Source organism: Clarias gariepinus, chromosome 1 (assembly GCF_024256425.1).
Source record: "Clarias gariepinus isolate MV-2021 ecotype Netherlands chromosome 1, CGAR_prim_01v2, whole genome shotgun sequence".
NCBI classification, from domain to species: Eukaryota; Metazoa; Chordata; class Actinopteri; order Siluriformes; family Clariidae; genus Clarias; species Clarias gariepinus.
In genome coordinates, this window is record NC_071100.1 from 30,807,501 (window position 1) to 30,823,336 (window position 15,836).

Here is a 15,836-nt window from a genome sequence, read left to right on the forward strand (position 1 = left end):
CACATCCAGGCATACTTGTATGAGAATGGCTGATCAAGCCTGATTTATAAAGCTAAGCAGGCTTGTCCCTGGTTAGTGCTTGGATGGGAGACTCCCTGGTTCTATAAGCTTTTCAGTTTTATTCTTCATATGTTTTTTTTTTTTTTTTTTAAATAATAAAAAAAAAACATTTTAATTGGTCAAATAGGCCTTCGTTCAACCCAGTTTTCACATCCAGGCATACTGGTATGAGAATGGCTGATCAAGCCTGATTTATAAAGCTAAGCAGGCTTGGCCCTGGTTAGTGCTTGGATGGGAAACTTCCAGGTTCTATAAGCTTTTCAGTTTTATTCTTCATATGTTTTTTTTTTTTTTTTTTTTTTTTTTAATAATAAAAAAAAAACATTTTAATTGGTCAAATAGGCCTTCGTTCAACCCAGTTTTCACATCCAGGCATACTGGTATGAGAATGGCTGATCAAGCCTGATTTATAAAGCTAAGCAGGCTTGGCCCTGGTTAGTGCTTGGATGGGAGACTCCCTGGTTCTATAGGCTTTTCAGTTTTATTCCTCACATAGTTTTTTTTTTTTTTTTTTTTTTTTTTAATAATAAAAAAAAAACATTTTAATTGGTCAAATAGGCCTTCGTTCAACCCAGTTTTCACATCCAGGCATACTGGTATGAGAATGGCTGATCAAGCCTGATTTATAAAGCTAAGCAGGCTTGTCCCTGGTTAGTGCTTGGATGGGAGACTCCCTGGTTCTATAAGCTTTTCAGTTTTATTCTTCATATGTTTTTTTTTTTTTTTTAAATAATAATAAAAAAAATTTTTAATTGGTCAAATAGGCCTTCGTTCAACCCAGTTTTCACATCCAGGCATACTGGTATGAGAATGGCTGATCAAGCCTGATTTATAAAGCTAAGCAGGCTTGTCCCTGGTTAGTGCTTGGATGGGAGACTCCCTGGTTCTATAAGCTTTTCAGTTTTATTCTTCATATGTTTTTTTTTTTTTTTTTTTTTTTAAATAATAAAAAAAACATTTTAATTGGTCAAATAGGCCTTCGTTCAACCCAGTTTTCACATCCAGGCATACTGGTATGAGAATGGCTGATCAAGCCTGATTTATAAAGCTAAGCAGGCTTGGCCCTGGTTAGTGCTTGGATGGGAAACTTCCAGGTTCTATAAGCTTTTCAGTTTTATTCTTCATATGTTTTTTTTTTTTTTTTTTTTTTTTTAATAATAAAAAAAAAACATTTTAATTGGTCAAATAGGCCTTCGTTCAACCCAGTTTTCACATCCAGGCATACTGGTATGAGAATGGCTGATCAAGCCTGATTTATAAAGCTAAGCAGGCTTGTCCCTGGTTAGTGCTTGGATGGGAGACTCCCTGGTTCTATAAGCTTTTCAGTTTTATTCCTCATATAGTTTTTTTTTTTTTTTTAATTTTGTAAATAACAAAAAAAAAAAATTTTAATTGGTCAAATAGGCCTTCGTTCAACCCAGTTTTCATATCCAGGCATACTGGTATGAGAATGGCTGATCAAGCCTGATTTATAAAGCTAAGCAGGCTTGTCCCTGGTTAGTGCTTGGATGGGAGACTCCCTGGTTCTATAGGCTTTTCAGTTTTATTCCTCATATAGTTTTTTTTTTTTTTTTTTAAATTTTGTAAATAATTAAAAAAAATTTTTTTAATTGGTCAAATAGGCCTTCGTTCAACCCAGTTTTCACATCCAGGCATACTGGTATGAGAATGGCTGATCAAGCCTGATTTATAAAGCTAAGCAGGCTTGGCCCTGGTTAGTGCTTGGATGGGAGACTCCCTGGTTCTATAGGCTTTTCAGTTTTATTCCTCACATAGATTTTTTTTTTTTTTTTTTAATTTTGTGAATAATTAAAAAAAAAAAAATTTTAATTGGTCAAATAGGCCTTCGTTCAACCCAGTTTTTACATCCAGGCATACTGGTATGAGAATGGCAGATCAAGCCTGATTTATAAAGCTAAGCAGGCTTGGCCCTGGTTAGTGCTTGGATGGGAGACTCCCTGGTTCTATAAGCTTTTCAGTTTTATTCCTCATATAGTTTTTTTTTTTTTTTTAATTTGTAAATAATAAAAAAAAAAATTTTTAATTGGTCAAATAGGCCTTCGTTCAACCCAGTTTTCACATCCAGGCATACTTGTATGAGAATGGCTGATCAAGCCTGATTTATAAAGCTAAGCAGGCTTGTCCCTGGTTAGTGCTTGGATGGGAGACTCCCTGGTTCTATAAGCTTTTCAGTTTTATTCTTCATATGTTTTTTTTTTTTTTTTTTTAAATAATAAAAAAAAAACATTTTAATTGGTCAAATAGGCCTTCGTTCAACCCAGTTTTCACATCCAGGCATACTGGTATGAGAATGGCTGATCAAGCCTGATTTATAAAGCTAAGCAGGCTTGGCCCTGGTTAGTGCTTGGATGGGAAACTTCCAGGTTCTATAAGCTTTTCAGTTTTATTCTTCATATGTTTTTTTTTTTTTTTTTTTTTTTTTTAATAATAAAAAAAAAACATTTTAATTGGTCAAATAGGCCTTCGTTCAACCCAGTTTTCACATCCAGGCATACTGGTATGAGAATGGCTGATCAAGCCTGATTTATAAAGCTAAGCAGGCTTGGCCCTGGTTAGTGCTTGGATGGGAGACTCCCTGGTTCTATAGGCTTTTCAGTTTTATTCCTCACATAGTTTTTTTTTTTTTTTTTTTTTTAAATAATAAAAAAAAAACATTTTAATTGGTCAAATAGGCCTTCGTTCAACCCAGTTTTCACATCCAGGCATACTGGTATGAGAATGGCTGATCAAGCCTGATTTATAAAGCTAAGCAGGCTTGTCCCTGGTTAGTGCTTGGATGGGAGACTCCCTGGTTCTATAAGCTTTTCAGTTTTATTCTTCATATGTTTTTTTTTTTTTTTTAAATAATAATAAAAAAAATTTTTAATTGGTCAAATAGGCCTTCGTTCAACCCAGTTTTCACATCCAGGCATACTGGTATGAGAATGGCTGATCAAGCCTGATTTATAAAGCTAAGCAGGCTTGTCCCTGGTTAGTGCTTGGATGGGAGACTCCCTGGTTCTATAAGCTTTTCAGTTTTATTCTTCATATGTTTTTTTTTTTTTTTTTTTTTTTAAATAATAAAAAAAACATTTTAATTGGTCAAATAGGCCTTCGTTCAACCCAGTTTTCACATCCAGGCATACTGGTATGAGAATGGCTGATCAAGCCTGATTTATAAAGCTAAGCAGGCTTGGCCCTGGTTAGTGCTTGGATGGGAAACTTCCAGGTTCTATAAGCTTTTCAGTTTTATTCTTCATATGTTTTTTTTTTTTTTTTTTTTTTTTTAATAATAAAAAAAAAACATTTTAATTGGTCAAATAGGCCTTCGTTCAACCCAGTTTTCACATCCAGGCATACTGGTATGAGAATGGCTGATCAAGCCTGATTTATAAAGCTAAGCAGGCTTGTCCCTGGTTAGTGCTTGGATGGGAGACTCCCTGGTTCTATAAGCTTTTCAGTTTTATTCCTCATATAGTTTTTTTTTTTTTTTTAATTTTGTAAATAACAAAAAAAAAAAATTTTAATTGGTCAAATAGGCCTTCGTTCAACCCAGTTTTCATATCCAGGCATACTGGTATGAGAATGGCTGATCAAGCCTGATTTATAAAGCTAAGCAGGCTTGTCCCTGGTTAGTGCTTGGATGGGAGACTCCCTGGTTCTATAAGCTTTTCAGTTTTATTCCTCATATAGTTTTTTTTTTTTTTTTAATTTGTAAATAATAAAAAAAAAAATTTTTAATTGGTCAAATAGGCCTTCGTTCAACCCAGTTTTCACATCCAGGCATACTTGTATGAGAATGGCTGATCAAGCCTGATTTATAAAGCTAAGCAGGCTTGTCCCTGGTTAGTGCTTGGATGGGAGACTCCCTGGTTCTATAAGCTTTTCAGTTTTATTCTTCATATGTTTTTTTTTTTTTTTTTTTTAAATAATAAAAAAAAAACATTTTAATTGGTCAAATAGGCCTTCGTTCAACCCAGTTTTCACATCCAGGCATACTGGTATGAGAATGGCTGATCAAGCCTGATTTATAAAGCTAAGCAGGCTTGGCCCTGGTTAGTGCTTGGATGGGAAACTTCCAGGTTCTATAAGCTTTTCAGTTTTATTCTTCATATGTTTTTTTTTTTTTTTTTTTTTTTTTTTTAATAATAAAAAAAAAACATTTTAATTGGTCAAATAGGCCTTCGTTCAACCCAGTTTTCACATCCAGGCATACTGGTATGAGAATGGCTGATTAAGCCTGATTTATAAAGCTAAGCAGGCTTGGCCCTGGTTAGTGCTTGGATGGGAGACTCCCTGGTTCTATAGGCTTTTCAGTTTTATTCCTCACATAGTTTTTTTTTTTTTTTTTTTTTTTTTTAATAATAAAAAAAAAACATTTTAATTGGTCAAATAGGCCTTCGTTCAACCCAGTTTTCACATCCAGGCATACTGGTATGAGAATGGCTGATCAAGCCTGATTTATAAAGCTAAGCAGGCTTGTCCCTGGTTAGTGCTTGGATGGGAGACTCCCTGGTTCTATAAGCTTTTCAGTTTTATTCTTCATATGTTTTTTTTTTTTTTTTAAATAATAATAAAAAAATTTTTTAATTGGTCAAATAGGCCTTCGTTCAACCCAGTTTTCACATCCAGGCATACTGGTATGAGAATGGCTGATCAAGCCTGATTTATAAAGCTAAGCAGGCTTGTCCCTGGTTAGTGCTTGGATGGGAGACTCCCTGGTTCTATAAGCTTTTCAGTTTTATTCTTCATATGTTTTTTTTTTTTTTTTTTTTTTTAAATAATAAAAAAAACATTTTAATTGGTCAAATAGGCCTTCGTTCAACCCAGTTTTCACATCCAGGCATACTGGTATGAGAATGGCTGATCAAGCCTGATTTATAAAGCTAAGCAGGCTTGGCCCTGGTTAGTGCTTGGATGGGAAACTTCCAGGTTCTATAAGCTTTTCAGTTTTATTCTTCATATGTTTTTTTTTTTTTTTTTTTTTTTTTTAATAATAAAAAAAAAACATTTTAATTGGTCAAATAGGCCTTCGTTCAACCCAGTTTTCACATCCAGGCATACTGGTATGAGAATGGCTGATCAAGCCTGATTTATAAAGCTAAGCAGGCTTGTCCCTGGTTAGTGCTTGGATGGGAGACTCCCTGGTTCTATAAGCTTTTCAGTTTTATTCCTCATATAGTTTTTTTTTTTTTTTTAATTTTGTAAATAACAAAAAAAAAAAATTTTAATTGGTCAAATAGGCCTTCGTTCAACCCAGTTTTCATATCCAGGCATACTGGTATGAGAATGGCTGATCAAGCCTGATTTATAAAGCTAAGCAGGCTTGTCCCTGGTTAGTGCTTGGATGGGAGACTCCCTGGTTCTATAAGCTTTTCAGTTTTATTCCTCATATAGTTTTTTTTTTTTTTTTTTAATTTTGTAAATAATAAAAAAAAAAAAATTTAATTGGTCAAATAGGCCTTCGTTCAACCCAGTTTTCACATCCAGGCATACTGGTATGAGAATGGCTGATCAAGCCTGATTTATAAAGCTAAGCAGGCTTGTCCCTGGTTAGTGCTTGGATGGGAGACTCCCTGGTTCTATAAGCTTTTCAGTTTTATTCTTCAAATGTTTTTTTTTTTTTTTTAAATAATAAAAAAAAAACATTTTAATTGGTCAAATAGGCCTTCGTTCAACCCAGTTTTCACATCCAGGCATACTGGTATGAGAATGGCTGATCAAGCCTGATTTATAAAGCTAAGCAGGCTTGGCCCTGGTTAGTGCTTGGACGGGAAACTCCCTGGTTCTATAAGCTTTTCAGTTTTATTCTTCATATGTTTTTTTTTTTTTTTTTTTTTTTAAATAATAAAAAAAACATTTTAATTGGTCAAATAGGCCTTCGTTCAACCCAGTTTTCACATCCAGGCATACTGGTATGAGAATGGCTGATCAAGCCTGATTTATAAAGCTAAGCAGGCTTGGCCCTGGTTAGTGCTTGGATGGGAGACTCCCTGGTTCTATAGGCTTTTCAGTTTTATTCCTCATATAGTTTTTTTTTTTTTTTTTTTTTTTTTTTTTTAAATTTTGTAAATAATTTAAAAAAATTTTTTTATTTGGTCAAATAGGCCTTCATTCAACCCAGTTTTCACATCCAGGCATACTGGTATGAGAATGGCTGATCAAGCCTGATTTATAAAGCTAAGCAGGCTTGTCCTTGGTAAGTGCTTGGATGGGAGACTCCCTGGTTCTATAAGCTTTTCAGTTTTATTCTTCATATGTTTTTTTTTTTTTTTCTTAAATAATAAAATAAAAACATTTTAATTGGTCAAATAGGCCTTCGTTCAACCCAGTTTTCACATCCAGGCATACTGGTATGAGAATGGCTGATCAAGCCTGATTTATAAAGCTAAGCAGGCTTGGCCCTGGTTAGTGCTTGGATGGGAAACTCCCCGGTTCTATAAGCTTTTCAGTTTTATTCCTCATATGTTTTTTTTTTTTTTTTTTTTAAAATAAAAAAAAATTTTTTAATTGGTCAAATAGGCCTTCGTTCAACCCAGTTTTCACATCCAGGCATACTGGTATGAGAATGGCTGATCAAGCCTGATTTATAAAGCTAAGCAGGCTTGTCCCTGGTTAGTGCTTGGATGGGAGACTCCCTGGTTCTATAAGCTTTTCAGTTTTATTCCTCATATAGTTTTTTTTATTTTTTTTTAATTTTGTGAATAATTAAAAAAAAATTTTTTTTAATTGGTCAAATAGGCCTTCGTTCAACCCAGTTTTCACATCCAGGCATACTGGTATGAGAATGGCTAATCAAGCCTGATTTATTAAGCTAAGCAGGCTTGGCCCTGGTTAGTGCTTGGATGGGAGTCTCCCTGGTTCTATAAGCTTTTCAGTTTTATTCCTCATATAGTTTTTTTTTTTTTTTTTTAAATTTTGTAAATAATAAAAAAAAAAAAAATTTAATTGGTCAAATAGGCCTTCGTTCAACCCAGTTTTCACATCCAGGCATACTGGTATGAGAATGGCTGATCAAGCCTGATTTATAAAGCTAAGCGGGCTTGGCCCTGGTTAGTGCTTGGATGGGAGACTCCCTGGTTCTATAGGCTTTTCAGTTTTATTCCTCATATAGTTTTTTTTTTTTTTTTTTAAATTTTGTAAATAATTAAAAAAAATTTTTTTAATTGGTCAAATAGGCCTTCGTTCAACCCAGTTTTCACATCCAGGCATACTGGTATGAGAATGGCTGATCAAGCCTGATTTATAAAGCTAAGCAGGCTTGGCCCTGGTTAGTGCTTGGATGGGAGACTCCCTGGTTCTATAGGCTTTTCAGTTTTATTCCTCACATAGTTTTTTTTTTTTTTTTTAATTTTGTGAATAATTAAAAAAAAAAAATTTTTAATTGGTCAAATAGGCCTTCGTTCAACCCAGTTTTCACATCCAGGCATACTGGTATGAGAATGGCAGATCAAGCCTGATTTATAAAGCTAAGCAGGCTTGGCCCTGTTTAGTGCTTGGATGGGAGACTCCCTGGTCCTATAAGCTTTTCAGTTTTATTCCTCATATAGTTTTTTTTTTTTTTTTAATTTTGTAAATAATAAAAAAAAAAATTTTTAATTGGTCAAATAGGCCTTCGTTCAACCCAGTTTTCACATCCAGGCATACTGGTATGAGAATGGCTGATCAAGCCTGATTTATAAAGCTAAGCAGGCTTGTCCCTGGTTAGTGCTTGGATGGGAGACTCCCTGGTTCTATAAGCTTTTCAGTTTTATTCTTCATATGTTTTTTTTTTTTTTTTTTTTAAATAATAAAAAAAAAACATTTTAATTGGTCAAATAGGCCTTCGTTCAACCCAGTTTTCACATCCAGGCATACTGGTATGAGAATGGCTGATCAAGCCTGATTTATAAAGCTAAGCAGGCTTGGCCCTGGTTAGTGCTTGGATGGGAAACTCTCTGGTTCTATAAGCTTTTCAGTTTTATTCTTCATATGTTTTTTTTTTTTTTTTTTTTTTTAAATAATAAAAAAAAAATTTTAATTGGTCAAATAGGCCTTCGTTCAACCCAGTTTTCACATCCAGGCATACTGGTATGAGAATGGCTGATCAAGCCTGATTTATAAAGCTAAGCAGGCTTGGCCCTGGTTAGTGCTTGGATGGGAGACTCCCTGGTTCTATAGGCTTTTCAGTTTTATTCCTCATATAGTTTTTTTTTTTTTTTTTTTTTTTTAAATTTTGTAAATAATTTAAAAAAAATTTTTTATTTGGTCAAATAGGCCTTCATTCAACCCAGTTTTCACATCCAGGCATACTGGTATGAGAATGGCTGATCAAGCCTGATTTATAAAGCTAAGCAGGCTTGTCCTTGGTTAGTGCTTGGATGGGAGACTCCCTGGTTCTATAAGCTTTTCAGTTTTATTCTTCATATGTTTTTTTTTTTTTTTCTTAAATAATAAAATAAAAACATTTTAATTGGTCAAATAGGCCTTCGTTCAACCCAGTTTTCACATCCAGGCATACTGGTATGAGAATGGCTGATCAAGCCTGATTTATAAAGCTAAGCAGGCTTGGCCCTGGTTAGTGCTTGGATGGGAAACTCCCCGGTTCTATAAGCTTTTCAGTTTTATTCCTCATATGTTTTTTTTTTTTTTTTTTTTTTAAATAAAAAAAAAATTTTTTAATTGGTCAAATAGGCCTTCGTTCAACCCAGTTTTCACATCCAGGCATACTGGTATGAGAATGGCTGATCAAGCCTGATTTATAAAGCTAAGCAGGCTTGGCCCTGGTTAGTGCTTGGATGGGAGACTCCCTGGTTCTATAAGCTTTTCAGTTTTATTCCTCATATAGTTTTTTTTATTTTTTTTTTATTTTGTGAATAATTAAAAAAAAATTTTTTTTAATTGGTCAAATAGGCCTTCGTTCAACCCAGTTTTCACATCCAGGCATACTGGTATGAGAATGGCTGATCAAGCCTGATTTATAAAGCTAAGCAGGCTTGGCCCTGGTTAGTGCTTGGATGGGAGTCTCCCTGGTTCTATAAGCTTTTCAGTTTTATTCCTCATATAGTTTTTTTTTTTTTTTTTTTTTTTTTTTTTAAATTTTGTAAATAATAAAAAAAAAAAAAATTTAATTGGTCAAATAGGCCTTCGTTCAACCCAGTTTTCACATCCAGGCATACTGGTATGAGAATGGCTGATCAAGCCTGATTTATAAAGCTAAGCAGGCTTGGCCCTGGTTAGTGCTTGGATGGGAGACTCCCTGGTTCTATAGGCTTTTCAGTTTTATTCCTCACATAGTTTTTTTTTTTTTTTTTAATTTTGTGAATAATTAAAAAAAAAAAATTTTTAATTGGTCAAATAGGCCTTCGTTCAACCCAGTTTTCACATCCAGGCATACTGGTATGAGAATGGCAGATCAAGCCTGATTTATAAAGCTAAGCAGGCTTGGCCCTGTTTAGTGCTTGGATGGGAGACTCCCTGGTCCTATAAGCTTTTCAGTTTTATTCCTCATATAGTTTTTTTTTTTTTTTTAATTTTGTAAATAATAAAAAAAAAAATTTTTAATTGGTCAAATAGGCCTTCGTTCAACCCAGTTTTCACATCCAGGCATACTGGTATGAGAATGGCTGATCAAGCCTGAATTATAAAGCTAAGCAGGCTTGTCCCTGGTTAGTGCTTGGATGGGAGACTCCCTGGTTCTATAAGCTTTTCAGTTTTATTCTTCATATGTTTTTTTTTTTTTTTTTTTTTAAATAATAAAAAAAAAACATTTTAATTGGTCAAATAGGCCTTCGTTCAACCCAGTTTTCACATCCAGGCATACTGGTATGAGAATGGCTGATCAAGCCTGATTTATAAAGCTAAGCAGGCTTGGCCCTGGTTAGTGCTTGGATGGGAAACTCTCTGGTTCTATAAGCTTTTCAGTTTTATTCTTCATATGTTTTTTTTTTTTTTTTTTTTTTTAAATAATAAAAAAAAAATTTTAATTGGTCAAATAGGCCTTCGTTCAACCCAGTTTTCACATCCAGGCATACTGGTATGAGAATGGCTGATCAAGCCTGATTTATAAAGCTAAGCAGGCTTGGCCCTGGTTAGTGCTTGGATGGGAGACTCCCTGGTTCTATAGGCTTTTCAGTTTTATTCCTCATATAGTTTTTTTTTTTTTTTTTTTTTTTTTTTTTTAAATTTTTTAAATAATTTAAAAAAATTTTTTTATTTGGTCAAATAGGCCTTCATTCAACCCAGTTTTCACATCCAGGCATACTGGTATGAGAATGGCTGATCAAGCCTGATTTATAAAGCTAAGCAGGCTTGTCCTTGGTTAGTGCTTGGATGGGAGACTCCCTGGTTCTATAAGCTTTTCAGTTTTATTCTTCATATGTTTTTTTTTTTTTTTCTTAAATAATAAAATAAAAACATTTTAATTGGTCAAATAGGCCTTCGTTCAACCCAGTTTTCACATCCAGGCATACTGGTATGAGAATGGCTGATCAAGCCTGATTTATAAAGCTAAGCAGGCTTGGCCCTGGTTAGTGCTTGGATGGGAAACTCCCCGGTTCTATAAGCTTTTCAGTTTTATTCCTCATATGTTTTTGTTTTTTTTTTTTTTTTAAATAAAAAAAAAATTTTTTAATTGGTCAAATAGGCCTTCGTTCAACCCAGTTTTCACATCCAGGCATACTGGTATGAGAATGGCTGATCAAGCCTGATTTATAAAGCTAAGCAGGCTTGGCCCTGGTTAGTGCTTGGATGGGAGACTCCCTGGTTCTATAAGCTTTTCAGTTTTATTCCTCATATAGTTTTTTTTATTTTTTTTTTATTTTGTGAATAATTAAAAAAAAATTTTTTTTAATTGGTCAAATAGGCCTTCGTTCAACCCAGTTTTCACATCCAGGCATACTGGTATGAGAATGGCTGATCAAGCCTGATTTATAAAGCTAAGCAGGCTTGGCCCTGGTTAGTGCTTGGATGGGAGTCTCCCTGGTTCTATAAGCTTTTCAGTTTTATTCCTCATATAGTTTTTTTTTTTTTTTTTTTTTTTTTTTTTTTTTTTTTTTTTTTTTTAATTTTGTAAATAATAAAAAAAAAAAAAATTTAATTGGTCAAATAGGCCTTCGTTCAACCCAGTTTTCACATCCAGGCATACTGGTATGAGAATGGCTGATCAAGCCTGATTTATAAAGCTAAGCGGGCTTGGCCCTGGTTAGTGCTTGGATGGGAGACTCCCTGGTTCTATAGGCTTTTCAGTTTTATTCCTCATATAGTTTTTTTTTTTTTTTTTTTTTTTTTTAAATTTTGTAAATAATTTAAAAAAATTTTTTTATTTGGTCAAATAGGCCTTCATTCAACCCAGTTTTCACATCCAGGCATACTGGTATGAGAATGGCTGATCAAGCCTGATTTATAAAGCTAAGCAGGCTTGTCCTTGGTTAGTGCTTGGATGGGAGACTCCCTGGTTCTATAAGCTTTTCAGTTTTATTCTTCATATGTTTTTTTTTTTTTTTCTTAAATAATAAAATAAAAACATTTTAATTGGTCAAATAGGCCTTCGTTCAACCCAGTTTTCACATCCAGGCATACTGGTATGAGAATGGCTGATCAAGCCTGATTTATAAAGCTAAGCAGGCTTGGCCCTGGTTAGTGCTTGGATGGGAAACTCCCCGGTTCTATAAGCTTTTCAGTTTTATTCCTCATATGTTTTTGTTTTTTTTTTTTTTTTAAATAAAAAAAAAATTTTTTAATTGGTCAAATAGGCCTTCGTTCAACCCAGTTTTCACATCCAGGCATACTGGTATGAGAATGGCTGATCAAGCCTGATTTATAAAGCTAAGCAGGCTTGGCCCTGGTTAGTGCTTGGATGGGAGACTCCCTGGTTCTATAAGCTTTTCAGTTTTATTCCTCATATAGTTTTTTTTATTTTTTTTTTATTTTGTGAATAATTAAAAAAAAATTTTTTTTAATTGGTCAAATAGGCCTTCGTTCAACCCAGTTTTCACATCCAGGCATACTGGTATGAGAATGGCTGATCAAGCCTGATTTATAAAGCTAAGCAGGCTTGGCCCTGGTTAGTGCTTGGATGGGAGTCTCCCTGGTTCTATAAGCTTTTCAGTTTTATTCCTCATATAGTTTTTTTTTTTTTTTTTTTTTTTTTTTTTTTAAATTTTTTAAATAATAAAAAAAAAAAAAATTTAATTGGTCAAATAGGCCTTCGTTCAACCCAGTTTTCACATCCAGGCATACTGGTATGAGAATGGCTGATCAAGCCTGATTTATAAAGCTAAGCGGGCTTGGCCCTGGTTAGTGCTTGGATGGGAGACTCCCTGGTTCTATAGGCTTTTCAGTTTTATTCCTCATATAGTTTTTTTTTTTTTTTTTAAATTTTGTAAATAATTAAAAAAAATTTTTTTAATTGGTCAAATAGGCCTTCGTTCAACCCGGTTTTCACATCCAGGCATACTGGTATGAGAATGGCTGATCAAGCCTGATTTATAAAGCTAAGCAGGCTTGGCCCTGGTTAGTGCTTGGATGGGAGACTCCCTGGTTCTATAGGCTTTTCAGTTTTATTCCTCACATAGTTTTTTTTTTTTTTTTTAATTTTGTGAATAATTAAAAAAAAAAAATTTTTAATTGGTCAAATAGGCCTTCGTTCAACCCAGTTTTCACATCCAGGCATACTGGTATGAGAATGGCAGATCAAGCCTGATTTATAAAGCTAAGCAGGCTTGGCCCTGTTTAGTGCTTGGATGGGAGACTCCCTGGTCCTATAAGCTTTTCAGTTTTATTCCTCATATAGTTTTTTTTTTTTTTTTTTAATTTTGTAAATAATAAAAAAAAAAATTTTTAATTGGTCAAATAGGCCTTCGTTCAACCCAGTTTTCACATCCAGGCATACTGGTATGAGAATGGCTGATCAAGCCTGATTTATAAAGCTAAGCAGGCTTGTCCCTGGTTAGTGCTTGGATGGGAGACTCCCTGGTTCTATAAGCTTTTCAGTTTTATTCTTCATATGTTTTTTTTTTTTTTTTTTTTAAATAATAAAAAAAAAACATTTTAATTGGTCAAATAGGCCTTCGTTCAACCCAGTTTTCACATCCAGGCATACTGGTATGAGAATGGCTGATCAAGCCTGATTTATAAAGCTAAGCCGGCTTGGCCCTGGTTAGTGCTTGGATGGGAGACTCCCTGGTTCTATAGGCTTTTCAGTTTTATTCCTCATATAGTTTTTTTTTTTTTTTTTTAAATTTTGTAAATAATTAAAAAAAAAATTTTTAATTGGTCAAATAGGCCTTCGTTCAACCCAGTTTTCACATCCAGGCATACTGGTATGAGAATGGCTGATCAAGCCTGATTTATAAAGCTAAGCAGGCTTGGCCCTGGTTAGTGCTTGGATGGGAGACTCCCTGGTTCTATAGGCTTTTCAGTTTTATTCCTCACATAGTTTTTTTTTTTTTTTTTAATTTTGTGAATAATTAAAAAAAAAAAATTTTTAATTGGTCAAATAGGCCTTCGTTCAACCCAGTTTTCACATCCAGGCATACTGGTATGAGAATGGCTGATCAAGCCTGATTTATAAAGCTAAGCGGGCTTGGCCCTGGTTAGTGCTTGGATGGGAGACTCCCTGGTTCTATAGGCTTTTCAGTTTTATTCCTCATATAGTTTTTTTTTTTTTTTTTTAAATTTTGTAAATAATTAAAAAAAATTTTTTTAATTGGTCAAATAGCCCTTCGTTCAACCCAGTTTTCACATCCAGGCATACTGGTTTGAGAATGGCTGATCAAGCCTGATTTTAAAGCTAAGCAGGCTTGGCCCTGGTTAGTGCTTGGATGGGAGACTCCCTGGTTCTATAAGCTTTTCAGTTTTATTCCTCATATAGTTTTTTTTTTTTTTTTTTAATTTTGTGAATAATTAAAAAAAAATTTTTTTTAATTGGTCAAATAGGCCTTCGTTCAACCCAGTTTTCACATCCAGGCATACTGGTATGAGAATGGCTAATCAAGCCTGATTTATAAAGCTAAGCAGGCTTGGCCCTGGTTAGTGCTTGGATGGGAGTCTCCCTGGTTCTATAAGCTTTTCAGTTTTATTCCTCATATAGTTTTTTTTTTTTTTTTTTAAATTTTGTAAATAATAAAAAAAAAAAAAATTTAATTGGTCAAATAGGCCTTCGTTCAACCCAGTTTTCACATCCAGGCATACTGGTATGAGAATGGCTGATCAAGCCTGATTTATAAAGCTAAGCGGGCTTGGCCCTGGTTAGTGCTTGGATGGGAGACTCCCTGGTTCTATAGGCTTTTCAGTTTTATTCCTCATATAGTTTTTTTTTTTTTTTTTTAATTTTGTAAATAATTAAAAAAAATTTTTTTAATTGGTCAAATAGGCCTTCGTTCAACCCAGTTTTCACATCCAGGCATACTGGTATGAGAATGGCTGATCAAGCCTGATTTATAAAGCTAAGCAGGCTTGGCCCTGGTTAGTGCTTGGATGGGAGACTCCCTGGTTCTATAGGCTTTTCAGTTTTATTCCTCACATAGTTTTTTTTTTTTTTTTTAATTTTGTGAATAATTAAAAAAAAAAAAATTTTAATTGGTCAAATAGGCCTTCGTTCAACCCAGTTTTCACATCCAGGCATACTGGTATGAGAATGGCAGATCAAGCCTGATTTATAAAGCTAAGCAGGCTTGGCCCTGTTTAGTGCTTGGATGGGAGACTCCCTGGTCCTATAAGCTTTTCAGTTTTATTCCTCATATAGTTTTTTTTTTTTTTTTAATTTTGTAAATAATAAAAAAAAAAATTTTTAATTGGTCAAATAGGCCTTCGTTCAACCCAGTTTTCACATCCAGGCATACTGGTATGAGAATGGCTGATCAAGCCTGATTTATAAAGCTAAGCAGGCTTGTCCCTGGTTAGTGCTTGGATGGGAGACTCCCTGGTTCTATAAGCTTTTCAGTTTTATTCTTCATATGTTTTTTTTTTTTTTTTTTTTAAATAATAAAAAAAAAACATTTTAATTGGTCAAATAGGCCTTCGTTCAACCCAGTTTTCACATCCAGGCATACTGGTATGAGAATGGCTGATCAAGCCTGATTTATAAAGCTAAGCAGGCTTGGCCCTGGTTAGTGCTTGGATGGGAAACTCTCTGGTTCTATAAGCTTTTCAGTTTTATTCTTCATATGTTTTTTTTTTTTTTTTTTTTTTTAAATAATAAAAAAAAAATTTTAATTGGTCAAATAGGCCTTCGTTCAACCCAGTTTTCACATCCAGGCATACTGGTATGAGAATGGCTGATCAAGCCTGATTTATAAAGCTAAGCAGGCTTGGCCCTGGTTAGTGCTTGGATGGGAGACTCCCTGGTTCTATAGGCTTTTCAGTTTTATTCCTCATATAGTTTTTTTTTTTTTTTTTTTTTTTTTTTTTTTAAAATTTTGTAAATAATTTAAAAAAAATTTTTTATTTGGTCAAATAGGCCTTCATTCAACCCAGTTTTCACATCCAGGCATACTGGTATGAGAATGGCTGATCAAGCCTGATTTATAAAGCTAAGCAGGCTTGTCCTTGGTTAGTGCTTGGATGGGAGACTCCCTGGTTCTATAAGCTTTTCAGTTTTATTCTTCATATGTTTTTTTTTTTTTTTCTTAAATAATAAAATAAAAACATTTTAATTGGTCAAATAGGCCTTCGTTCAACCCAGTTTTCACATCCAGGCATACTGGTATGAGAATGGCTGATCAAGCCTGATTTATAAAGCTAAGCAGGCTTGGCCCTGGTTAGTGCTTGGATGGGAAACTCCCCGGTTCTATAAG